The sequence below is a fragment of the Bubalus kerabau genome, chromosome 10 (genome assembly GCF_029407905.1).
Source record: "Bubalus kerabau isolate K-KA32 ecotype Philippines breed swamp buffalo chromosome 10, PCC_UOA_SB_1v2, whole genome shotgun sequence".
Taxonomy (NCBI): Eukaryota; Metazoa; Chordata; class Mammalia; order Artiodactyla; family Bovidae; genus Bubalus; species Bubalus kerabau.
Genome location: NC_073633.1, coordinates 7950025 through 7976348, shown reverse-complemented (window position 1 = coordinate 7976348; position 26324 = coordinate 7950025). Strand labels below are relative to the sequence as shown.

Sequence of the window (26324 nt, the reverse complement as noted above, 5' to 3'; positions counted from 1 at the left end):
AACGCTACCCACTCCAGTATTCTGGCCTGGAGAATTCCATGGGGTTGTGAAGAGTTGGAAATGACTGAGCAACTTGCATTTTCACTTTCTAAAATATTGCAAATGGGTGTTTTGTAAAACTCCATCTGCTTTTTGGCCTGGATAGCCATTTTAGTATATAGTTCCACTTACAAAGGTGGAGGCAGGTGGGGGAAGTTAACAGAGTGTGATCCAGTAAGAGGCAAGATGGGGTATAATATAATATTTGAATAGAAGGATTTGCTTTGGCGAGGTGGGAGGAGACAAGGATGTATGTGTTCCTTTCAAAAGCAAATAATTATGGGGTCTAGTAGTGGAAGGTGGACAACAGAGATAATAATCCATTTTCCCAGTGAAATGTGTGTTAAATGCTCCAGACATGATGTTAGTTTTAGGAATAATCAGAAATCTCAAAGAAAGCAAATGATTACCAGTTTTATATATTTCTGAGATATATCAATCTTAATGCTAGAAGATGTTAGTTAACTTAAATTGCAGTTTGGATACTTTTTTTTTTTTTGATTAATTATAGAAGAGCTCTAGTGAAAGAAATCTTTATTATTACTATAAAAAACGTAGATGTAAATTGGACACTGTATATTGAATCTTCTTTTCTTACTCTACATTATCATTTCTTAATGCATTTTATCTGCTTGCTTTTTTGAATATATTTTTTATATGCTTGGTGACATAATTGTTTTAGAAGTTCAGATACTGCATTCTGTATTTTACTAAGTGGGCATAACTAGAGCTTAGTTCCAAAGCTGCATTGCTAATTAATGAAACTTAATGTGACTGGTCCCATTGGGAAATGCACCTTGAAACTTACTGTATAGAAATAATACCAAAATATGTTTGAAAGGGAAGAAAAAGATAACAAAAAAGTTTTTAATCAGTCCTCTATAAATAATTTTATCTTTGATCTGGGGAATGATTAGAAGCCAATGAAGCACACAATGATTTTTTTTAGACAGTTTCTTCAAAAATCTTAACCATGGCTTTCATCTTTCCCGGCTGGTCAGAAACATGGTTTTGGTAGAGGATGAGGGTTCATTTGTTTCATTAGGTTAAAATGAAATGCTTAAGACTAAATGAATGTGGAGTAGAATGATTTACAATTGTGCTGAGATTGCACTGTCTCCAAATTCAAAAGAAAGTTTCATGGCCCCATTTATTTGTGTCCAGGCACAGATATACTCTCATGTACTCCTAGCCTCCAGTCTTCTCTTTTTCAGTTATCTACCACAGAATATGTTTCTCAATGAATAAATTAGCAAACCAAGGTATTGTAAATTAACTGAGTTAAATATCCACTTAAAATTACATTTATTATTTATATACATTTTAATTTGTTGTTTCATATTTATTTATCAGTTTCCATTAACTATAGGAGGGTTGTTTCTTGTTTTCTGTCCAGTAAAATTTAATTCTAGAATCTTGTTGATAAGCTGTGGAAAGAAAATCCCAAATCATGAGGATGTTGTACATTCCAATGACAATTTATTCTGTGTATTTTTGTTACAAGGATATTCTTGGAGCAAAACAAGTGCACGCACTTCTGAACTGCATATGAATTGTTTGCCATAAATTATTATACATAGTGAACTCTGAAAGAGCCAGATATTCATTGTACTTTTTATTTTGAGCTTCCTAAAACCAGTTCAGATACAATGAATTTTTGGAAAAGGTTTTTAAGGACAGTATGAAAAACTTACACCTTGATCATTGGATTTAGTTTTCAATTTTGTCAGTTATATTCTTTGAAACTGAAAATTGTCTCTATAAGCCATTTATAAATATCTTTTCATTTTAAGAGACATCCATTCTAATAGTAATCTGGTGAAATCCATGATTGTGTTATACTATATGCAGTCTATGCAAATAGTTAAAAAAGTTTTTTACACTCTTATACATATTTTAAATGGAGAATTTATCATGACAATCTAAAGGCAACAGATAAATGATAATTTTTCTCGCCTGTCTTCTTTCATGCCCTTTGAGAATGAGGAAAACAGTACCTCCTACAAAGCAGAGGGGTCCTATTCATTTTCCAGCCTATGATGCTTCTTGGTTCAGTTAAAGGTGTCCTTAAAAACCTTAGGTCCAAAACTTCTGAGATTCTATAGAATGGAAATCTAGAATAGTAGCAAAGTAAGGTGTCTGTGGTAAGCAGAATTATAAGATGGTTTCCAAGATCCCCACCTGCTGATGTACATACTTAGCATAATTTTGTTCCATTGAATATGGGAAGGACTGTGGATATAACATATTTCACTCTGTAATTAGGTTTCATTGTATGACAACAGTGAAGGGATTTTGCAGATGTAATTAAAGGTCTCAAAACAGCTTTAGTAAATTGAAAAAAGAGATTATGGAATAAGGGAGAGGAGGGTCCATAGCCTAATCAAGATAGCCCTTAAAAGGATTAAGAAGTTTTGAAGGAAGAGATGCAGGCACGAGAAGAACTTTTCAGCTGCAAGGGAAGAAAGCAGACAGCTATATTGTGAACTGTCTACGAGGGGCACAGAGAAAAGAACTGTGGGTACCCAGAAGAGCTCCAATCTCCAATAAAAATCTGAATTCTGTCAACAATCTGAATAAACTTGGAGAAGACTGCACATCTCACAAGGACTTAGAGTTACACTGAACACTTTGATTTCAGCCTGATGACACTCTGAGCAGATGAGCTAACCCATATTTGAACTTGTGACCTACAGGATCTGTTAGATAATAAATGGTACTTTTTTCAACTTTCAAGTTTGTGGTACTTCTTACATAGCAAGAAAATATTAATATATATATTTAAAGTCCACATCTTATTCCATATTTTAATTACAACATTTTGGAGTGAGATTGTAGGGATTTCTATGTCAATCTTTGAGTCCTCAGATGGTATAAAATGTGAAGTCAGGGTTTTCTATGAATAGAAATACTTGGAGTAGGAAGTGTCCATAAGATGGAGTGTTGGGCAGCTTGGAGTAGGGTAAAAGAAGAAATGGTGATGTGTGAGGGGATTGGAGAAACATTGATTAACAAGGTATATGTATGCTTATCTAACTGCAGTAGCTGGTACTACAGTTAGAATCTATAATAGCTGGTATAATCAGTTTATAACTGCAGACTGACTAACCATGCATACTGTTTCTAGAAAAGGTAACCAGTTACAGAATTTTATGTTGTATACAGTATGTACAACACCTAAGAAAAAGATGGTATCTTGATAGTGATTTTGATCTTTAGATAAAGTGATCACATGATGCTTAAGAATTCCTATTCAACAGATTGACTTTAAGATAGAAATCTTTACGATGGCAGTGTAGTTTTCATATGCTTTCTTCTAGACTTCCATTCTTCACCTCATTTTATAAGCCAAGTATCTGAATGAATCATGTTTCACCTAGACTAGTTCTCTGCAACTAGATTTATTTAGAGTCCTTTCAGACAATGTATTTTGCTTAATTTTAAGCTGACTCTGGACTTCACAAAATTTTAGCTTATATTGTAAAATCTACATCATACTGTAGGATTTATCCTGTATTGTTAGATTACACAGACAGGAACTAGCAGACCCATTAGCAGACTAATTTCTAATCTTAGTCTGACTGCTTTATTCTTCTTTTTTATACAAGGAACTTTGTTGTATTGATTGGCACCTCAAGGAGCTCTATAAAATTCCCCAAAGATCTTTTAAAAGGCGCAGTTTTGTTTTTTTCTTAACCAAGGTATAGTTGATTTACAACATTCTATTAGTTTCAGATGTTCAACATAGTGATTCAAAATTTCAAAGCTTATAGCCCATTTAAAGCTGTCATAAAGTGTTGACTATGTTCCCTGTGCTATGTAGTATACCCTTATAGCTTATTTATCTTATACACAGCAGTTTGTATCTCTTAATCACTTAAGTTGATAACCACTGGCTTGAGGTAGGATTGTAGAGATATAAACTGCCCTCTTGGGACTACTTTTCCTACAGTATGTCCCATAGATTTTAGATCATTGTATTTTATTTTCACTTTTCTCCAGGTAACTTTTTATTTCCTCTGATTTCTTCAGTGATCCATTGCTTGTTTAATATCATATCTTTAGCTTTCCATGTGTTTGCATTTTTTGCAGTTTATTTTCTTGTAGTTGATTTCTAATCTCACAGAGCTAGGGTTTGGAAAAATGCTTGATATAATTTCAGCTTTCTTAAACTAACTGAGATATGTTTTCTGGCCTAACATGTAATCTATCCTAGGTAATATTCCGTGTGCACTAGAAAAGAATGTGTATTTTGCTGCATTTGGATGGAATACTCTACATGTATTATTAAATCCTTTAGACTTAGTGTGACATTTAAATATAGTGTTTTCTTAAATATTTTCTGTTTGGATATTCTGTCTGTTGCTGTAATCAGGGTGTTAAATTAGTATTGCTGTGTTACTGTCGATTTCTCTCTTTGTGTCTGTTAATATTTGCCTTATCTTGGGTGCATATACATTTAGAATTATTATATCTTCTTGTATTGATTACTTGATCATTATGTAGTGTTGTTCTTTATTTATTTCTACAATCTTTGTTTTAAGAGTACTTTGATATAAATATTGCTATCTCACTTTCTTTTGCTTTCCGTTTGCATGCTATATCTTTCTTCATCTCCTCACCTTTTCCATTCCCTTACTTTGTATCCATCTGGCCACTTCGTACATGCTTGGTGCTGCTGCAGTGGTCACTAATATTGTCCTCAGTTCTTTTTGTTGATTTTTCTCTTTTCTATTCAGCTTGTGTGATTTCTACTGCACTATCTTCTAGCTTGTGTATCTGTTCATCTGTAAGATTTACTCTACTACTGATTCCATCTAGCTTCTTTTTTATTTCAGTTACTGTATTCTTAATCTCTGGTTCTTCTTTATATTTCTGTTAAAAACTTCTTACTTCTCTCTCTGTTCATTCATTATTCTCCCGAGGTCTTTGATTTTCTCTATAATAATGACTTGGAACGCTTTCTTGGGTCGATTTCCTATCGCCACTTCACTTAGTTTTTCTGAGGTTTTCTCTTGTTCTTTCTCTTGGAATGAGTTCCCTTATTGCTATGTTTTGTCTGATTTGCTGTTTTTATTTCTGTATATCTGGTACGTTATATCTCCCAAATTTGGAGAAGTAGTCTTTTGTAAGCAATGTCCTACGCATCTCAGAATTACACTTCCCAATAAGAGTCAGACACGACTGAACGACTGAACTGAACTGATGGTCATGAAAGTTATATTCTCAAGGGTTTCCCCCTCTGTGAGCTGTGTGTTTCCTTCTGTTGTGGCAGGGTGACTACCAAGAACAGTCTGGGAGGGTCACTGGCCTCTAGTCTGGCTGGTTTCCAGGCCCTGCTTTGTTTGGAGGTTGCCAGGCTAGCTCACAAGGCCGTTTGTTTGAAATCTCAGCAGTGGGGAGGGGCGAGGTCCCAAGAGCAATGCTGGCTCATGCTGGACAGAACTGGGTTGTGGGCGGGTGAATCGGGGGTCAGCGTTTTTAGATCTAATGTTGGCCTGCTGGGGTGTTGAGCTATTTCATTACGTGTCTGGCTATAGTTTTGAAGTATCCCATGGCTAGTGCTGGCCTGCTGGAGATTGGGGCTGGATCCCAAGGTGGCTGGTTGAAGGATCCATAGTATGTCACAGCTAATATTGTCCTACCGGTGGGTGGGCCTGAGGCCTAGGAGGTCCCAGGTTTTGTACTCACTCACTGATGGGTGAAGCTGTTCCTGGGGTTTGTGCTTGCAGGGCTCTCAGGCTCCTGAATCTGGTGTCAGCCTGCTATGGGGCGGTGCTGGAGCCTGGGGCACCTAATGTTTCTCAGGGCTGGTGTCAGCTTGCTGCTGGGTGAGCTACATCCTGCATGGCACGCTATGGGTCTGCAGTGGTCCTGCAGCAAGTGTCCTCATGCTGGTGGGCAGGCTGGGACCCAGTCTGTTCTGGGACTGCTGCCTGCTCATTGCTCTGTGAGGCCAGTCCCAGGGCTGGGGCTGGTTTGCTAGAAACACAGCTGAGCTAGTTCAAGTCCTAAAAGATGAGGACTTTTTGCTGGACAGAGCCATGACTAGGGGTTGCTATGGGCTCACAGAATCTTTAGGCAGTCTGCCTGCTCATGGCAGGGCTGTCTTCTCTAGTTGCCTGATGTGAAGTGTCCCAGTGCCCCCTGGTGGGTGGGGTTAGGGCTGTGTCCTGAGGCTAATAGGCTGAGCTATTCAAGTCCTAAAAGATGATGCTGTGAAAGTGCTGCACTCAATATGCCAGCAAATTTGGAAAACTCAGCAGTGGCCACAGGACTGGAAAAAGTCAGTTTTCATTCCAATCCCAGAAAAAGGCAATGCTAAAGAATGCTTAAACTACTGCACAATTGCACTCATCTTATATGCTAATAAAGTAATGCTCAAAATTCTCCAAGTGTTCTCCAAGTGAGGCTTCAATAGTATGTGAACCAAGAACTTCCAGATGTTCAAGCTGGGTTTAGAAAAGGCAGAGGAACAAGAGATCAAATTGGCAACCTCCAGTGGATCATCAACAAAGCTTGTGCTTGCAGGGCTCTCAGGCTCCTGAATCTGGTGTCAGCCTGCTATGGGGCGGTGCTGGAGCCTGGGGCACCTAATGTTTCTCCAGAAAACATGTGTTCCAGAAAAACATCTATTTCTGCTTTATTGACTACACCAAAGCCTTTGACTGTGTGGATTGCAACAAACTGGAAAATTCTTCAGGATACTGGAATACCAGACAACCTTACTTGCCTCCTGAGAAATCTGTACACAGGTCAAGAAGCAACAGTTAGAACTGGACATGGAACAACAGACTGGTTCCAAATAGGGAAAGGAATACATCAAGGCTGTAAATTGTCACCCTGCTTATTTAACTTATATGTAGAGTACATCACACAATATGCCAGGCTGGATGAAACACCAGCTGGAATCAAGATTGCTGGGAGAAATATCAATAACCTCAGATATGCAGATGACACCACCCTTATGGCAGAAAATGAAGAGGAACTGAAGAGCCTCTTAATGAAAGTGAAAGAGAAGAGTGAAAAAACTGGCTTGAAACTCAACATTCAGAAAACTAAGATCATGGTATCTGGTGTTATCACTTCATGGTAAATAGATGGGGATACAATGGAAACACTGAGAGTCTTTATTTTTTGGGCTCCAAAATCACTGCAGATGGTGACTGCAGCCATGAAATGAAAAGACACTTGCTCCTTGGAAGAAAAGCTATGACCAAACTAGACAGCATATTAAAAAGCAGAGACATTACTTTGCTGACAAAAGTCTGTCTAATGAAGGTTATGGTTTTTCCAGGAGTCATGTATGGATGTGAGAATTGGACTATGAAGAAAGCTGAGCACCTAAGAATTGATGCTTATATTAGAGAAGACTCTTGAGAGTCTCTTGGACTGCAAGGAAATCCAACCAGTCCATCCTGAAGGAACTCAGTCCTGAAATTCATTGGAAGGGCTGATGTTGAAGCTGAAATTCCAATACTTTGGTCACCTAATGAGAAGAACTGACTCATTTGAAAAGACCCTGCTGCTGGGAAAGACTGAAGGCAAGAGGAGAAGGGGACGACAAAGGATGAGATGGTTAGATGGCATCACCAACTTGATGGACATGAGTTTGAACAAGCTCCAGGAGTTGGTGATGGACAGGGAAGCCTGGCATGCTGCAGTCCATGGAGTCTCAAAGAGTTGGACACAACTGAGTGACTGAACTGAACTATCCCATCTGAATGGGAATAGAACATAGTTCAATAATCACTGCTATAAGGAAATCATTTATTTCTGCTAAAATGATGGCTTGAACAGTATGGCTAGTAGCATGCTAAGTTAAGGCCAATTGAAGGTCATACAAAAGATGATCCACAGTGCCACCCAAATACATTAATTAGGTTAACAAAAAGAAAAACAACAAAAAATCTGTATAGGATCCTGTATATCTTTAGAACTTCTTACTATCAGGAAAAAAAAATCTTATGAAATTGATACTTGTAGTCTGAAAAAGTATATGACTAATCTTGAAATTAACTAAGTCACCTAACTTTCTCACCTCATTTTGGAAGTTGGAGTTGATCTAAAATGGCCTTGTATTACACTGGAGATATCATGGGACTTGAATGCTGCTAAACACAGTTTTTTTATGCTCTTACTCTTGAGTAATCTTCTATATTATTTATAGGCAATAGGATCCATCTAGGGCTTATAATCCAGTGGTTCATTGACCAAATACCACTTTCCTGTGTTTTGGCATTTGTCAAAGTCCTCCTAGAAAGCACAGTCTATCAAGGGTTCATGGTGAAGAGCCAGTTTCAGAAACCCTTGGGCATGTATGCACTTTCTTGACATCTGTTCATTTTGAAATGTCAGATCTGAAATTGTTGCTTTTAATTGCTAATATTTTTTGACCATTTACTACGGCAAGACACTTTTTGTTATTTTATAGGTATTTTACCTAATTTTAACCTCCCTGGTGGCTTAGATGGTAAAGCGTCTGTCTACAATGCGGGAGACCCAGGTTCGATCCCTGGGTTGGGAAGATCCCCTGGAGAAGGAAATGGCAATCCACTCCAGGACTATTGCCTGGAAAATCCCATGGACAGAGAAGCCTGGTAGGCTACAGCCCATGGGGTTGAAAAGAGTCGGACACGACTGAGCGACTTCACTTTCACTTTACCTAATTTTATATAAACTACGAGGGAACTACTATAATTATACACTCTTGAAGCTAAAGAAAATAAAGACATTTGCTTGAAGATTACACAGCTAGAAAGTAATCGAGCCAGAAATTTAATCATGACCTAGACCTTACCCAGTTTATTGCTTCTGATTCTGGCAAAATGTAATGTCTTTCCACCTAAAGTTATTCAGGGGCCTTTTTGGAAAATTAATTAATTAACTGACTTATTTATTTGTTTTAGGCTGTGCTGGGTTTCGTTGCTGTGCTTGAGATTTCGGTTTTCTCGTGTTGTGGTGAGCAGGGGCTGCTCTTCGTTGCAGTGTGCTGGCTTCTCATGGCAGTGGCTTCTCTTGTCATGAACACAAGCTGCAGGGCACCTGGGATCCGGTAGTTGTGGCACGTGGGCTCAGTATTGCAGTCCCCTGGCTCTAAAGCACAGGCTCAATTGTTGTCAGCCATGGGCTTAGTTGCTCCACAGCATGTGGGATCTTCCCAGATCAGGGATCAGACCCATGTCTCCTGCATTGGCAGGTGGGTTGGATTCCTTACCACTGAGCCACCAGGAAGCCCTCCCTCATGGACTCTTTCTAAAGAAAAAAGAATTCTCCTAAATTCCCAAGGTAGATGAATTATTTTTAGAATACTGTTACTTAGACATGTATAAATGTAAAACCAGAAATGAACTCTAGCCTTACAGGGTTTTACAATTATAAAACTGAATAAAAAGTAGCATTTAAAAACAACTCACAAACCTGTAAAATTCAGGTGAATAATATTAACAACGCTATAGATAATATTGTTTAAGGCAAAGTTGTCGATGTTGTGAGTAATAGTCAAAGAATGTATTTTCCAGTCTCATGCTTTATTTGTAGTCAAATGGGCCTTTCATTGAGCTTCCCAGGTGGCGCTAGTGGTAAAGAACCTGCCTGTCAATGCAGGAGACAGAAGAGACACAGATTCGATTCCTAGGTTAGGAAGATCCTCTGGCGGAGGGCATGGCAACCTATTCCAGTATTATTGCCTACAGAATCCCATGCACAGAGGGCTACAGTCCATCGGGTCGCAATGAGTCCGACACTACTGAAGCTACTTAGCATACATGGGCTTTTCATTATTTTGAGTACAGTGTATCTTTGCTATTTTTCTTCTAAATATCAATATCTTTAGCTATGATGTATTATTTTGACGTGATAGCCAATGGTAGAATTTATTCCCCCAAATACCATGTACTGAATATTTTGCATTATATCTATATCACTATATTTTATGGTAATGAATTGTGGCAAGTTGTTGGGGCAAAAATGAGACCCATGTAATATGTCCCTCTAGCAGTGTATTATATCGACTGTCAGAGGTGAGTTGCTTCAAGTTCTGCATGCGTTTGTTTGTCTGATGAGGAATCAATTTCTTGACTACTTGTTTTTCTTTTAGAATGGACTTGACTTCTCTTTTGTATTGCTAACTCTCAGGTCATTTGTCCTTCAGTTGTGCCACCCAGAAAGTGAACATAAATGCAGTTTGTGTTCTCAGATAGAGGACTGAAACTGAATATTTGACAGTTTTGGTTCTGCCGTCAGGGCTATTATTGGAATGATATGTGTTCTTCTAATAACTTCAAAATAACATACTGTGGGCCAGCTCACGATCTAGTACGCAGCCTCAGTTCCCACATGAGGAAAAACATTTGTTTTACTTTGGTGAATCATTCAAAGGCTTTGAGTTCCTTCTGGTAGGAATACTGCAGTTGGAAACTGGTTATAGGAGCTTACCATACCCCCCAAATATGTTGGAAATGGAAATAAAATGTACAAACAAGATCAGATTCACTGGTGACTCAGACAGTAAAGAATCTGCCTGCAGTGCAGGAGATCAGATTAAATCCCTGGGTTGGGAAGATTCCCTGGAGAAGGGAATGGCTACCCACTCCAGTATTCTTGCCTGGGGAATTCCATGGACAGAGGAGCCTGACAGACAACATTCCATGGGTTGCGAAGAGTCAGACATGACTGAATGATGAACATTTTTACTTTTCACTACCTAGAGGAGTAGTAAGACATTTTTTGTCTGTTTTGAGGGACGTTAGCAGAGCTTGCATTTCTGCATAGCTCCTCTTTCATTTCTCAAGTCTAGCATATTTGCAGAGAAGGCAATGGCACCCCACTCCAGTACTCTTGCCTGGAAGATCCCATGGACGGAGGAGCCTGGAAGGCTGCAGTCTATGGGGTCGCTGAAGGTTGGACACGACTGAGCGACTTCACTTTCACTTTACACTTTCATGCATTGGAGAAGGAAATGGCAACCCACTCCAGTGTTCTTGCCTGGAGAATCCCAGGGACGGGGAGCCTGGTGGGCTGCCGTCTATGGGGTCGCACAGAGTCGGACTCCACTGAAGTGTATTAGCAGCAGCAGCATATTTGCATATTTTAAGTGCAAATGCCCCTGGGAAGAGGCAAATTATTGAACCATAGTATGGATTTTATGGAGTTACCATTTACTTCTAATGGTAGAATCAAAGGAAACTAGAAAGCATTGCTTTACTGGGTTAAAAAGGCAAACAAAACAAGAGGAAATGATGAGGGAACATTTTAAAACTTCTGCCTAGCACCAGTCCATGCTATGGCCTGGTCACATGTGATTTTTGTGTGTCTGACAGTATTTGTGCTGTTACAATTCCTGTACCTTAATCCCTGTATCACTGTGAACTGGGAAGAAAAGAAAAACTCTGATTCCTTCCCTGATAGCTCAGTTAGTAAAGAATCCGCCTGCAATGCAGGAGACCTGGGTTTGATTCCTGGGTCAGGAAAATCCGCTGGAGAAGGGATAGGCTACCCACTCCGGTATTCTTGAGCTTCCCTTGTGGCTCAGCTGGTAAAGAATCTGCCTGCAATGTGGGACACCTGGGTTCACTCCCTGGGTTGGGAAGATCCCCTAGAGAAAGGGATGGCTACCTGAAAAACTCTGATTCTCATCAAGTCAGGTGACTATTTACAATTTTCACCATCCTCCTGGGAATCATGATCACAAGTTAATCCTCAGGCTCTGACATTATAATCCTGTTTATTGTAAAGAAGAGAGGCAGGGCTGTGTTTCCACCCAGCACTCAGAACAGTTCAGGCAGCTCTGGAAGCAGCTGTTGCAGTTCCCCTGGGTAGAGGATAAGGGAGGTTAAAGTGTGTTCCTCTGGGCTCCTCCTGCGAGCCCACGCTTGGTTCTGTTCCTCAGCCACTCATTGCAGGCTCTGTAACTAAAGCTTCCTGCCAGGAGTTCTAGCCCATGTCCTGGGACTGTGCCCTGGTGGCCCTGAAGCCTACATGTCACAGTATTCTCTAGACCTCTCTCTCTCCTTAGGACGGACTTCTCTAGCACATCCTCCCTTATTCTCATGTGAGTGAAGTGGAATGAAAGAAGACAAATTATTGGGATTAATTCATTCTGATGGTGGCACTCTCCAGACACTGCCTGTTAGTGAGTCAGTCAGTCAGTCAGTTCAGTCACTCAGTCGTGTCCAACTCTTTGCGACCCCATGAATCGTAGCACGCCAGGCCTCCCTGTCTATCACCAACTCCCGGAGTTCACTCAAACTCACGTCCATCGAGTCAGTGATACCATCCAGCCATCTCATCCTCTGCCGTCCCCTTCTCCTCCTGCCCCCAATCCCTCCCAGCATCAGAGTCTTTTCCAACGAGTCAACTCTTCGCATGAGGTGGCCAAAGTACTGGAGTTTCAGCTTTAGCATCATTCCTTCCAAAGAACACCCAGGGCTAATTCCCTTTAGAATGGACTGGTTGGATCTCCTTGCAGTCCAAGGGACTCTCAAGAGCCCATTAGGTGTTGTCTAATGGTTCCATGGACTGGTCCATTTGTTGCTGTGCTTCCATGGAGCTGGTCTTATTCCTGCTTCTGGTGAGGGCTTTTCTTTATTTCTGTGTAGCCCTCCAGTAAACTGTCTTTTTAAATCAAGATCTCTGATTTGTGCCATCCCTTTTCCCTGGAGACAAGATTCAGTGTCTTTCCATCACTTCCTCTCTTCAACCGTGGATCAGCTCATTCTTCATGTGAGTGCCACATTTGTTCTCTCTGGCCAAGTGAAAAGTGCTCCTCTCTCAAGCACCCCACAGTACTGCTTCCTGCCTGACTCAGAGCTGAACACATCTGTTGCACCTTACACCTGGGAACCTTTGTGTTCCATTTCATGTGGCTTCTACCAGGCGGTGCTAGTGGTAAAGAACTTACCTGCCAATGCAGTAGACGTAAGAGAGGCAGGTTTGATGCCTGGGTCAGGAAGATCCCCTGGAGAAGTGCATGGCAACCCACTCCAGTATTCTTGCCTGGAGAATCCCATGGACAGAGGAGCCTGGCGGTTTCCTGTCCATAGAGTCCCAGAGTAGGACATGACTGAAGTGACTTAGCATGCATCCATGCATCCTCTGTGTTAGTAATTGAAGCTTTCCTTCTGCCTCTTATCCATTAACCTTTCTGTCTTCCAGACTCAGCTTCCCTTGAACCCCAGGACTCCCCTATCTAATGTGAGAGAGAAGTAAAAGAAGAAGTGTAGTTTTTCTCATGCTGATAAAAGGTCAAAATTAAAAGGAAAACTGAAATTTAGAGAAGAGCAAATTATTTCAGATGAGAAGAGAGAAAAAAAATAGGGAGTCAAGGAAAACTGAGGCAGGAGGACAGAAAGGAATAAAGAATATGAAGAAGTGAGACATCAGGCAGAAATTAAGGGGTTAAATAAAAGTGTTAGAAAATCTTCTTTTGTGAACTCCCTGAATGCTGCCTTCTCAAGAAACCTTCCATAAAGACATCTTTATCTTTTAGGGTTAAGCAAGTGCAATTTATTTTTCTTTTGAAAGTGTTTTTGTACTAGGATGACCCTTAAGGAGAGAGCAAGTTGGCCTAGTTTCATTTGAGATGCATTCTTCTCTCTAATGACATGAAAGTGGTGAGGAGGAAGAGTACCAGAGAGAAACTTGGATGGGGAGAATCCTATTATATGCTGTTCTTTTTGTCCAGGATATTTCGTGTACTGCAAGTTATAAACAAACTCCCACCTTATCCCAAATTATATTCAGACCTTTATTCAATCAGTATTTTCTTTTTATTTATACACATATACTCCTGACCACTGGTGAACATAGGTCTACCTATGGGGCCTGCAGTGCTCTAGGAAGGAAACCCTCCTGGGCGCTAACCTCTCTGTTCTCTGCTTAGCAAAACTCTAAGGACCCCAGCACTCCCCTCCCCACCCTCCACAAAAAGTAGGCCTGGGGGCCATCGTCAATACTGCGTTTCACTGGAAATTCATTTACTGGGTTGGTACTCTTCACAGCTCTCTGAGAACTGAGCATCATGGATTTGGGCTCAAAGAGGGGAGAGTTGTTTGGAATTTGGAATATATGGTGGTAGGATCAAGTCCCTCAGCGTCTGGAGATATGGAAAAAAATGTGGTGTTAGGAAGGCCCAGAGGCTCTCCTGAGAAAAGCAGTCCTATGCAAGATCCTTTTATATCATTATCCTCGAGTAGTTATGGGCCACTAAAAGGTAACATTTCTTTTAGGAAGTCTGCAAAGGGCAACCAGTGTTTTCCTAGTGGTTTTCAGAAATGTGCCATCTTGTAGTGATTAGAGCATGAAACGATTAGATTCATTTTTGTGGTACTAAACTTAGACACAGTAAACGGAAACATACTCTTTAAAAATGTTTAAGGCTCAGAAGAGAATCCTGAGAAGCACATTTTCCATTTTAGTAAGGGAAAAAGGTACAAAGAACGTCAGTTAAAAAATTCATAAAGGTTGCATTACCCTCAGTGGAAACATTTCTTTGAAAAAGGAGAAGAGGCTGGTACTTAAAGATACAGTCACAGACATTGTATAGAGCCCTTCTAAGAAATAAGACCAAGCCTCTTCTCAAATGGAAAGAGTTTTAAAGAAACAGGAAACTTTTAGTTTCATGACGTGTATATGGGCAAAGTGGGTCCATGAAGACTTCTGTAATCACAAGCACAGGTGTTTCAGATAAAAGGATTGTGTTACCATTTATTCACATCAATGGTTATTTGAGGGCTCTCTGGAGACACAATAAATAATTCTGTCCATACGGGCTGTAGTCCATTCAGGTGGTCCCGTGAACAGTCAAGTCAGTTTCCTGGCCCCTGCTTGTCAAGAGTTGTACAAAAGCAAGGGATGGCATTGGCATGAGTTTTGGTTGTACATGCACTATAATTTACACTATAATTTGTTTGTCATTGATCTGTGTTGAAGCTGGAGTGCCTATACCCAGTATTGGGCTTCCCTGGTGGTTCAGATGGTAAAGAATCTGCCTGCAATACAGGAGAGCCAGGTTTGATTCCCAAGTGGGGAAGATCCTCTGGAGTAGGAAATGGTAACCCACTCTAGTATTCTTGCCTGAAGAATCCCATGGACAGAGGAGCCTGGCATGCTATAGTCTATGGGATTGCAAAGAGTTGGACACAACTGAGTGACTAACACTTTCACTTTTTTTTTTTCTTTCTTGCCCAGTATAAGGAAGTAAGAATAAGGCAGGTAGGACCAAGTGATAACTCTTTCTTGATTTTCTTTCCCAAGTCTTTACATGGGAAAAAGGCCAGTGCTTCCTTGAAATCCTGTCTCACCCAAATCTATTCCTGTCAGTGGGTGAGCCTTTCTTAGATCACGTCTTAGCCTGAAATCGTGTCTCACAGTTTCTGCTTGAGTGCCTCATTATTTATCACAGCCAGGTCTTACGTGTGTGTGCTAAGTCGGTTCAGTCGTGTCCGACTGCTTGCTACCGTATGGACTGGAGCCCGTCAGGCTCCTCTGTCCATGGGATTCTCCAGGCAAGAATACTGGAGTGGATTGCTATGCCCTCCTCCAGGGGATCTTCCAAACCCAGGGACTGAACCTGCATCTCTTATGTCTCTTGCTTTGGCAGGCAGGTTCTTTACCTCTACCACCATGCCTGGTCTTGGATATAAGTAAATCTCCACCAAATCTAAGTGCTAAAGATATCCTAGAGATAATCTGTGGCACATACCTCTTTGAGAAGATCTGCAGGGAGGGAAAGTGACTTGCCTAGGTTAGGCAATAGTTAATGGTAGAGTTGGTGACTTGGATTATATCTTTATAAATTGTTTTGGCCATTTTGTCCCATGTGTTAAATCTGTATTATTTGGTACTACTTTTTACCGGGAATCTGAAATCGATTTAGAACAAGAAGGCCCTTTGCTGTTAATTTAAATAACAATACAGGACTGGAGTGAGGCAAGGCTGCTCTGAAATAGCATTTTGCCAGTTGATTATAGTATCATCTACCAAACAACAAGAGCTATTTAATAGCTGGTAATTTTGTCTTAAAAGAGTTTTACCCAGTGGACTATTACCTGCAGCATCATGATTTTGTGATTACATGTCCAAAAGTAGCATTTATCCCTGCTTTTATGTGAAGTACCTCTTAAAGGGTCTTTCTAGAAAGTAATTTTGAAGGCGTTTCCTTTTATATAGATAACATTTAAAACAATAAAACAAGAACAATACTGTTATCGTATTATTCTATCCTAAATCAAATACAGTCTTGGAACAGGTAATTACGTTAAGCTTCAGAATGCATTAATATTTCTCTCTTAAGAGCATAAGCTCTTATCTACACTGAAGATATTTGTAAAATTTAGCAAGGTTGAAATGTAGCTATAGTGTTGATATCCCAGCTATAAACTGGGAAAATCTTTTCATTCTTAGCTTTCTTTTCCTGTCATGCAATCCCACCTAATCTTGACATAGTCTAAGGCATCTGTATGCTTTTCCATGAAAGGTATTCCCTTTCCAGGGTTTTGCCTAGAAATGTTTTTGTGAGGTTTTCGCAGTGCTGACATCTGACTCCTGTCCTGTCCACCTGTGTTGATTTATTAATCAAACATTGACTGAATGCCTGCGATGCTTATATTGTTTCTCAGTCTTTTGTGTCTCACTTTTATAACTTCTTGAGAGAATGGATTCTGTGCCAGATGTTGAGGATAGAGGAGGGAAGAAAGACAAGAAAAATTCTTACTTCAGGGAACTTTTGTTCTGATGATATGACTCATAATAAATAAGCAATCAAATCAATAAACAAAAGAATTCTGGACAAAGGAGATAGCAAGTACAGAGGCCCCTCGGTTAGAAGTTCTTTCTACATTCTCAAAGAGCCACAGAATTTCAGGGGAGTGTAGTATGACAAGAGGTCAGGGAAGCAAAGAGCAGTCAGATCATGTTGGATTTGTAGGTCATGGGTTTTGAAACTTATTCTAAGGGCAATGAGAATCTGTCAGAAGGACTCAGGGAAATGGGCATTTCAGCATGCTAGAAGCTGGAGGCGCACATTCCTCCGGCATACCTGGGTGCTTTGCTTTTTCCCCTCATATGTGAGTTTGGCCTTGCTGATGGTTCAAGAACTGGACAAGCTTGTTGTGTGTCTATATTACCTTAACTGGAAACCTGTAGATGGTCCATATCATTGCCTAAAAATTGGCACCCCAAAGATATCCAGTCCTACTCTCCAGAACTTGTAAGTGGGACCTTATTTGGAGTAAAGGTCTTTGCAGATGTGAGTAAGTAAAGGATTTTAAAATGGATAGACAATCCTGGATTATCTAGATGGGCCATAAATGCTGTTACAGGTAAGTGAGAGGCAGAGGGATTTTGTATGCAGAGAGGAATGGTGCTGAGAAGTCAGAGCAGAAAGAGAGCTGAAGATGCTGGTTTTGAAGGCTGGAGTGATAGAGTCACAAGTTGAGAAATGACTGCAGCCAACAGAAGCTAAATACAAGAGACAAGGAATGGGTGTTTCTCTAGAGCCCGTAGAGAGAATTCAGCCATAGCCACACACTGATTTTAGCTCAGTGGTACTGATTTCAGACTTCTGGTCTCTAGAACTGGGAGAGAAGAAATTTCTATTGCTTTAAGCTACCAAGTTTGTGTCAACTTTATAGCAGCCACAGAAAATGAATAGGTCTCCATGTAAATATTCCTAGAAAGGTAACCTAAGTCTCAAGTACAAATGGAACTTTCTTATTTTATACAACAGGGCCCTTGGTACCTGTGTGTAATTCTCCTACTGGGGGTTCTGGAGACCAAGGGGAATCAGTGTGAAGGATGGAGCAGAGATCCAGTGTAAGAGATCCTCCCTGTTGTGGCCACCAAAATTCCAATATGATTTTATGTCCTGTCCTCTTGCAATCTACTAGAAGCTCTAGAGGGTGTTTTAAATTGGAAATCTGGTCTCTATGTGCTTAAAAAAAAAAGATCACTCCGACTGCTGTCAGACAGGTTGTAAGAAAACAGTAATAGAAATACTCAAAGTAATTCTGAGATGCGTGTTAGAGATGCCGTTCTTCCTTTACTTTTAAGAGATATTTGATTGGCTCATTCTACATTTCCATAACGTCTGTTTATATAGATCTTATTCTTGTTTCCATGTATAGCCATTTCTTTTAGGAACTCAAATATGTCAGATCTCTATTTCTTAGAAGCAAGGGCACTTTTCTCAAAGAGCTTATCAGCTAAAGTGTACAGATGGGCCCATACCTAAAAAGATAACTTAGTAATACAGAAAATTAAGTCTTTACATTCAGCCAAACAAATGTTTCAGACATTAAGACCTTGAGAATTTAGAGAAGACACGGTGACTATAGGCTGAAGTCCTAGGAAAAACTTTCTGGAGAAACTGGAATTTGATTTTGGAATGAAAAGACTTAGAATGTATCCAGTCCAAACCAGATTAGCATGGCTATTGACAATGTCTTAAACTTGGGTTTTGGTGGTATCTGAAGGGTGGAAAATCCCATGGATGGAGGAGCCTGGTAGGTTGCAGTTCATGAAGTTGCTAAGAGTCGGACATGACTGAGCGACTTCACTTTCAGTTTTCACTTTCATGCATTGGAGAAGGAAATGGCAACCCACTCCAGTGTTCTTGCCTGGAGAATCCCAGGGACGGGGGAGCCTGGTGGACTGCTGTCTATGGGGTCGCACAGAGTCGGACACGACTGAAGCGACTTAGCAGCAGAAGGGTGGAAACTAACACTTCAAATTCCATTTCAGAAAATTAATTTACCATTAATGCTTTCAAATATAATTATAAACTTCTTTTGAGTATCAAATGTGTAGAGAAAGAAATAACTTACTTTCCAAGGGTATCTTATGATTTAGATTTAAGTTACTCATCTAATTTAAATTGAGTGACCTGGTATGTGATGAAACCATGGTGTATGATGGGAATTTTTAAATTGCAGCAGGTGATGTCATGAGTGAGAGAAACTATTCAGGAGTGATTATGTGTATGCACTTGAGGAGCATATGAGAAGAGGTTCTGAGTACTATCTAGAAAATAATATTTTTAATATTTAGTGTAAATATATAATACACAGCACAGAAGCAAGTGATAAAAGCTATCATTATAATGAAAAGTATGGATCAGAAGACAAAGCTAAAGTAAAATGTATGAAATTGGACATTTTGGAAAAATCCAGCAGAGGCTACCAAAGCCATCTGGGGAAATAGTGGGTTGGTCAAAAAGTATGTAATCCACTCTCTATTGGCCAAGCTAACAGGAAAGATAAGGTGGAGAGTGGTGTATCCTCACAAAGATGAAAACAAGGTGAGCCTTGTTTTTTTTGTTTTGTTTTGTTAATTCTAACTTTTACTCTTATATAATTTGCAGAATAGAGTTGAAATGATTGCTATAGGTTTTAATATTGATAAGAATTGGACTATAATACAACTGAAATGCACTGGTGAGCTGAGCAAGTACATTTAAAAATGAACTCACAGACATGATTCTTCTATACATTTTTTGTTTGAGGAAAATTATAAAGTCAGCAAGCAGTCACAGATGAAACAACAAATAAAACAGGTGGACTAGAGAGTTAAGATAAGGAACGAAAATATCTGTTTAAGAGTTAAAAATGGGACAGAGTGGTTTATTTTGCAGCAAGAAGAGAAAACAGGGTGGTGGATGGCAACTGATGGAACAGCAGAGTGCTCAGCAACATTTGCTCTTCCAGCCTGTCACACCTCCTCCACTGCTGAAGTTGGACCAACTAAAGCTGAACCATGCTCAATGGCCCATGAAATAGATCTCTCTTCTCATGACAATGACATAATGAGAAAAGTCTCATGCAAGTGAAGTACAATTAGAGCCAGAGCTTCCAGCTTGGTGGAAGTTCTAGGCTGGACCCTGGGAAGACAGGCAAGAGTACTGGAGTGGGTTGCCATTGCCTTCTCTGCTATGAAGTGATAGTTAAGTGAAAACTTGCTGTGTGGGATGTATGGCTTTTGTCACTCCTGCAGATGAGACATCATTTAGGAGCATGTTTACTCTCTCTCAACATATTTACACTTTTCTCTACTCGCCATCCCCACTTCCTTGGGAGGAACTTGGCACTGGGAAATGTTGGGAGCTCATTCTCCTGTCTTGGCCTGGAGGTGACTGTGCGGCATGCTTCTTAGATCGCTATTTTTAGCTGTTAAAACCTAGGATGGTTAGGGCAGACCAAAGTGGGTGTTTGATGCAGAACAAGACAAGGAGTCAAAGCAACGATTATTATAATTTTATACAAAGAAAGTTAGCCTCTTAACTGCTGAGCTTCCAAAGGTTGTGACTTTATAGGTCTGTCTTTCCCAGTCTTGGTGTCTCAAGTGTTGTTGGTGCGTCTCTGGTTTCAGCAGGCTCAGGGAAAGACAGCTTCAGCTGAGGACAACAGTCATGTAGCTCAGAACTTGGAAAGTGTCTAGTTGCTTCAGGTGTCCTGTAGGTCAGCAGGGTGTTAAGCTGATAACTTCAAATTTCTTCTTGATTCCTCCCCCCACCAAAAAAAAAAAAGATAAATGGAGATCCTTGGTTAATCTTGTCCCACATTTAAAATTTCTCCAGTTTAAAAAAAAAAAAAGCAGAGAAGTTGTCTTCTTAATACTCACTATGAGTGAAATTCTTAGAGATAAGGGTTTGTTATCAACCCAGGTCCTCAGATTCTTTAATCAATAGAAACTGATAAGAGACCAGACAAGAAATTCAGGCAAGGTTTTACTGGGGCTCATGATGCAGCACAAGGGAGGGAAAAACAAGTGACAGGCTCCCTTGTACCTTCCCGGAGAAGGGTGGGGACCTGGTCCTTAATGGGGTGAGGTTGGGGCAGATTCATGGTTGGGCCAGAGGGGTGGCTTAGGTGGTTTTCCCATACCCTTAGTGGTACTGTATGTGGGGATCATGCCTGATATCCTGCTTTTGCTCCTGGCACCTTGGAAAGTTTGGTTTTTGGCCTTTATCATCTTATAGTTCATAACTTGCCCCGAGTGCACATGCATGCAGTTATTTTTTTTGTCCCTTATCATTTCTTTGTATTCTGTTGCTTAAGGAGACAATTGTCCAGGTACAAATGTGCTGAGTTTCTCAGTCATGTCAGACTCTTTGCAACCCCATGGATGTAGCCCATCAGGCTCCTGTGTCCATGGGGATTCTCCAGGTAAAAATACTGGAGTGGGTTGCCATGCCTTCCTCCAGGGGATCTTCCTGACCCAGGGATTGAACCCAGGTCTCCCACACTGTAGGTGGATTCTTCACCATCTGAACCACCAGGGAAGCTCATCCAGGTACAAGCAGTGCAATAAAGGGACCCAGATCCCAGCCTGTCTTAGATTCAACTGAAAATACTAGGTCCTTGGGATCTGCTATAATAGTCTGAAGGACAATGGGGAAATCACCACCATGTCAGTGCTTCTGCTCTCTTTAGGATCTTCAGTGAGATTAAGAGAAGTCAGACCCTGAGATTTACAAATAGAAGTAACATAGAAACCTATTATTAATTCCTAGCCAAGTAAGTACTTATTTAACTATTTGTCATCATTAAAGAGGAAGTATAAGGATTTAGGTAGCACAGCTATGAGGGAAACCTGAGCTCACAGGTGAAAATAGCCAGGTGCCTGAGAAGGACAAGCCCTCAACATCATGGTCAGCCAGCTGCAGCCCGTGGACAAAAGCTACTCTCTGTTGTTTATATATGGTCCCTCAGCTGAGAATGACCTGTATATTTTAAATGGTTGAATACAAAATGGATACTATTTTGTGACACATTAAAATTATATAAAATTCAGTCTACGGCCATCCCCCCCCAAACATGCCCTATCTCATCCATCTAAAATTATACAAAATTCCAATTTCAATGTCCATAAATAAAGTTTTATTGGAATACAGCCACATACTCATTTACGTGTTGCCTGTGGCTGCTTCACAGTGCAATGGCAGAGCTGAGTAGTTGCGACAGAGACCATCTGGCTCACGAAACCAAAAATACTTACTATCTAGCCTTTTACTAGGAGAAGGTGAAGGCACCCCTCTCCAGTACTCTTGCCTGGAAAATCCCATGGATGGAGGAGCCTGGTAGGCTGCAGTCCATGGGGTCGTGAAGAGTCGGACAGGACTGAGTGATGTCACTTCCACTTTTCACTTTCATGCATTGGAGAAGGAAATGGCAACCCACTCCAGTGTTCTTGCCTGGAGAATCCCAGGGACTGGGGGAGCCTGGTGGGCTGCTGTCTATGGGGTCACACAGGGTCGGACACGACTGAAGTGACTTAGCAGCAGCAGCAGCACCAGCCTTTTACTGAAAATCAGTGTGCTGACCTCAGCTCTATGAGAAAGAAAATAAACTGAAAAGCGTATCCAACCTGAAGGAGAGTTATTGGGACAGCTTAAAATAAGTATAATAAATATATTAAAGAGATAATAAGCTATAAATGAAAAGGAGTTATAGCAATGAAAAAGCAATGAATTTATTTTAAAACAATTGGAAATATTAGGTGTGGAAAACAGAATAGTTGAAGAACACTGTAGATGAGATAATTACTAGGGTAGGCAGTGCTGAAGAATGAATCTAATACTGCTATTTAATTCTTCTCTTTATCAATTTTCTAGAGATAATGAATTAGTTCCCCATCATTCTCTGAAGTTAACCATTTAGTTTATTTTGGTATCATTAGGACTCATGAATATAAAGATATTTGATGGGTTTTAATCTGTCATAATTGTTCAAGTAAGTTGCTGTGCCTGAGGCACAGTGAGGCAGAACGAACCAGGGCAGGGGAGCTGGGAGCAGAGGGAGACCTATTGCAGGCCTCTGAAAGGAGATGGGTGGCTCATGCCCTAAAAAGCCCTGAGATTCGCAAGGGTTTCAGGAAAGCATTTTTAAAAGCCAGGTGAAAGAGGACAGTCACAGGGTATGTGATCAGTCCTTGTACAACTCTCCGATTGGCTGATGGTGAGGTAACAGGGCAGTATCACAGGAGTTAACATTATCATTCCTGAGGATCCAGGAGGCCTGGGCCTATGAGCTCATGGTCATCAGGGAGGTTCATATCTGTAAAGCAATTCAGGAAGTGTGCATCAGATATTATCTAGGTACTTCTGAGAGAAGACGAAGTAGAGGATACAGGGGAAGGGCCTGTCCTACGAAGCCCCTTAAGGTCCAGCTTGGTTGCACAATTATCTTCATTGAAGCTCAGATTTTCCCATATTGGGCCAGTAGAAGCCTGTTAACGATGGGCCCTGAGTCTTTTGATGTGACCATGAAGTCTTTGAGAACTTCTTTTCTACATGCTATGACAAGATTTTCCTCTTGTCACAGGAACCTCTTCTCCATTTCCTGCTCTAGACCGAGAATCAGCCATTCTCTAAGAAGTCCTGGCTTCTTGTGATTGTAAGTACAATTTCAGGACTACTGTCTCTGTCCTAGGGATGTTTAATATGACTGTGTTGCATGGTTCAGTGGTAAAGAATCCGTCTGCCAACACAAGAGATGTAAGAGATATGGATTCGATCCCTGGGTCAAGGAGATCCCCTGGAGGAGGAAATGGCAACCCACTGCAGTATTCTTTCCTGGAGAATCCCATGGACAGAGAAGCCTGGTGGGCTACAGTCCATGGGGTCACAAAGAGTCAGACACGACTGAGCATGGAAGCATACATGCCTGCTAGTCACTGTAGGCTTTGACAGTGGTCTCTGTCTTTCACTTTATTTCCTCCTACACAGTTGCTGGTCTCATGCAGGCTTTTATGGCTACTGGTAGTTGGTCCTTACCCACCTGTTTTTTGGGATTCCCTGAAATATTTTATTACTTAGTTTTGCTGTAAAAGTTGTTAATGAGTTTAACAGTTTTGTATTTATTTAAAATTAGTTTTCAACTGTAGAAGAGATAAAACTAGCAAAATAAAACACAAAGGAATTGATAAAGACAAAGTACAGGTTAAATAAAGAAAAGCAAAAAGTTAAGTCAATGAATAAAACTAAGAACTTGTTCTTTAGAAAGACTAACAAGTAAGCTTTACACTGGAGCAATTGTTAAGAATGAGACACATACAATACGAGGAACAAAAATGCAATTTGATGGACAACAATATAACAGTTAATGTGAAAGCCCAAGCAGAAGATTATTTTCCAGGTAAGTATAAACTATAAAAAACAAGCTCAACAATAGAAAACTAAACAGACTAATGTGCAGAAATGTGTTAACACAGCAGGCTTGAAACCGCTTTCTTCAGAAAGACCTCCTTGCAGGTTGGCTCTTGGCTGGCATCTGAGATCTTGGCACTTGACCCATTCTCCCCACTGTTAAAGATGGTTCACTGTGCTTTGGACTGTGTAATCACTCTGACTTATGCTAAATACCTGCTTTCCTTCTGGGAACCTGGAATGTTGGAAAGTGCTCTTTGGAAGAGAAAGTGTGACCAGCCCCTCCATGAAAACCCTGGGCACTGGGTCTCCACTAGCCTCACTAGACAGAAACATTGCATGTTTGACTACATTTTTCGTTGCTGGGAAAAGGAACATGTTGACTTCCAGGGATATCCTCCCAAGAAGGAAAGAATGCCTCTAGACACCACCCAAGTGTCCTTTCCTTGTGAATATCATTTTATGATAAGCCTTAGCTGTGAGTACAACTACATGCTGACTCCTTTAATTAACACCAGTGGACCACTGAATGTTACCTTCTGTAAATCACACACTGATAACCCAAAAATAAATGAAAAAGATAGTCAGATTTCTACCCCTCTAAATTTGTATCAGGTTCAGAGAGTTTCAGGAATATCCTACTAAGTTTTTAAAACACCAGGCTTTTAAATTCTCTTGAAAAGAACAAGAAAGTGAAGACACTCAGTCGTGTCCAACTCTTTGTGACTCCATGGACTGTAGCCTACCAGGCCCCTCCGTCCATGGGATTCTCCAGAAAAGAGTACTGGTATGGGTTGCCATTTTCTTCTCCAGGGGATTTTCATGACACAAAGATTGAACCTGGGTCTTCCGCACTGCAGCCAGATGCTTTTACTGTCTGAGGCAAATTCTCTTATTGAAATCTATTTTACTGATTTTTTCTTGATAGGGATTTCTAAGCAGGATCTTTTAATGTGTAACATTATTTGGTATTCTTTGCCTAGTTTTCTTCTATTACATATCTGTTGTTTAGAATAGAAAGATTTATGATTGTTATTGTCTTTTAATATTTTACCTCCATCTCAATGATGAAAACATCTTTTTATAGAAGATGTGCTCTGAAGTTAGATTTTCCAGATGTGTGTTTTCACTCTTGATAGCTATAAGACTTGTGCAATTTACTTATTTTTTTTATCTTTAGTTTCATCATGTGTAAAGTACTAATACAGAGTTCAGTTCAGTTCAGTCCCTCAGTCGTGTCCAACTCTGTGAGTCCCATGGACTGCAGCACACCAGGCCTCCCTGTCCATCGCCAAATCCTGCAGTTTACTCAAACTCATGTCTATTGAGTCGGTGATGTCATCCAACCATCTCATCCTCTGTTGTCCCCTTCTCTTCCTGCTTTCAATCTTTCCCAGTATCAGGGTCTTTTCAAATGAGTCAGTTCTTTACATCAGGCGGCCAAAGTATTGGAGTTTCAGCCTCAACATCAGGCCTTACAATGAATATTTGGTACTGATCTCCTTTAAAATGGACTGATTGGATCTCCTTGCAGTCCAAGGGACTCTCAAGAGTCTTCTCCAATACCACAATTCAAAAGTATCAATTCTTTGGCACTCAGCTTTCTTTATAGTCCAAATCTCACATCCATACATGACAAATGGAAAAACCATAGCCTTGACTAGATGGAACTTTGTTGGCAAAGTAATGTCTCAGCTTGTTAATATGCTGTCTAGGTTGGTCATAGCTTTTCTTCCAAGGAGTAAGCGTTTATTTTTTTTTATTTTTTTTTTATTTCATGGCTGCAGTCACCATCTGCAGTGATTTTGGAGCCTCTCAAAATAAAGTCTGTCACTGTTTCCACTGTTACCCCATCTATTTCCCATGAAGTGATGGGACCAGATACCATGATCTTAGTTTTCTGAATGTTGAGTTTTAAGCTAACTTTTTCACTCTCCTCTTTCGTTTTCATCAAGAAGCTCTTTAGTTCTTCACTTTCTGCCATAAGGGTGGTGTCATCTGAATTTCTGAGGTTATAGATATTTCTCCCGGCAATCTTGATTCCAGCTTGTAATTCATCCAGCCCGGCATTTCTCATGATGTACTCTGCATATAAGTTAAATAAGAAGGGTGACAATATCCAGCCTTGACATACTCCTTTTCC

The 26324-nt window shown here is 40.4% G+C and overlaps 1 long non-coding RNA gene across 1 annotated transcript in view; it reads left to right on the top strand.

Annotated features, from left to right (window-relative positions):
- The window catches only part of LOC129620802 (uncharacterized), a 174548-nt gene that overhangs the window by 118366 nt on the left and 29858 nt on the right, over positions 1–26324 (top strand). Inside the window, exon 3 of the long non-coding RNA XR_008698723.1 lies at positions 23358–23429. This is a non-coding gene — a long non-coding RNA (uncharacterized LOC129620802). The remainder of the gene's footprint in view (positions 1–23357; positions 23430–26324) is intronic.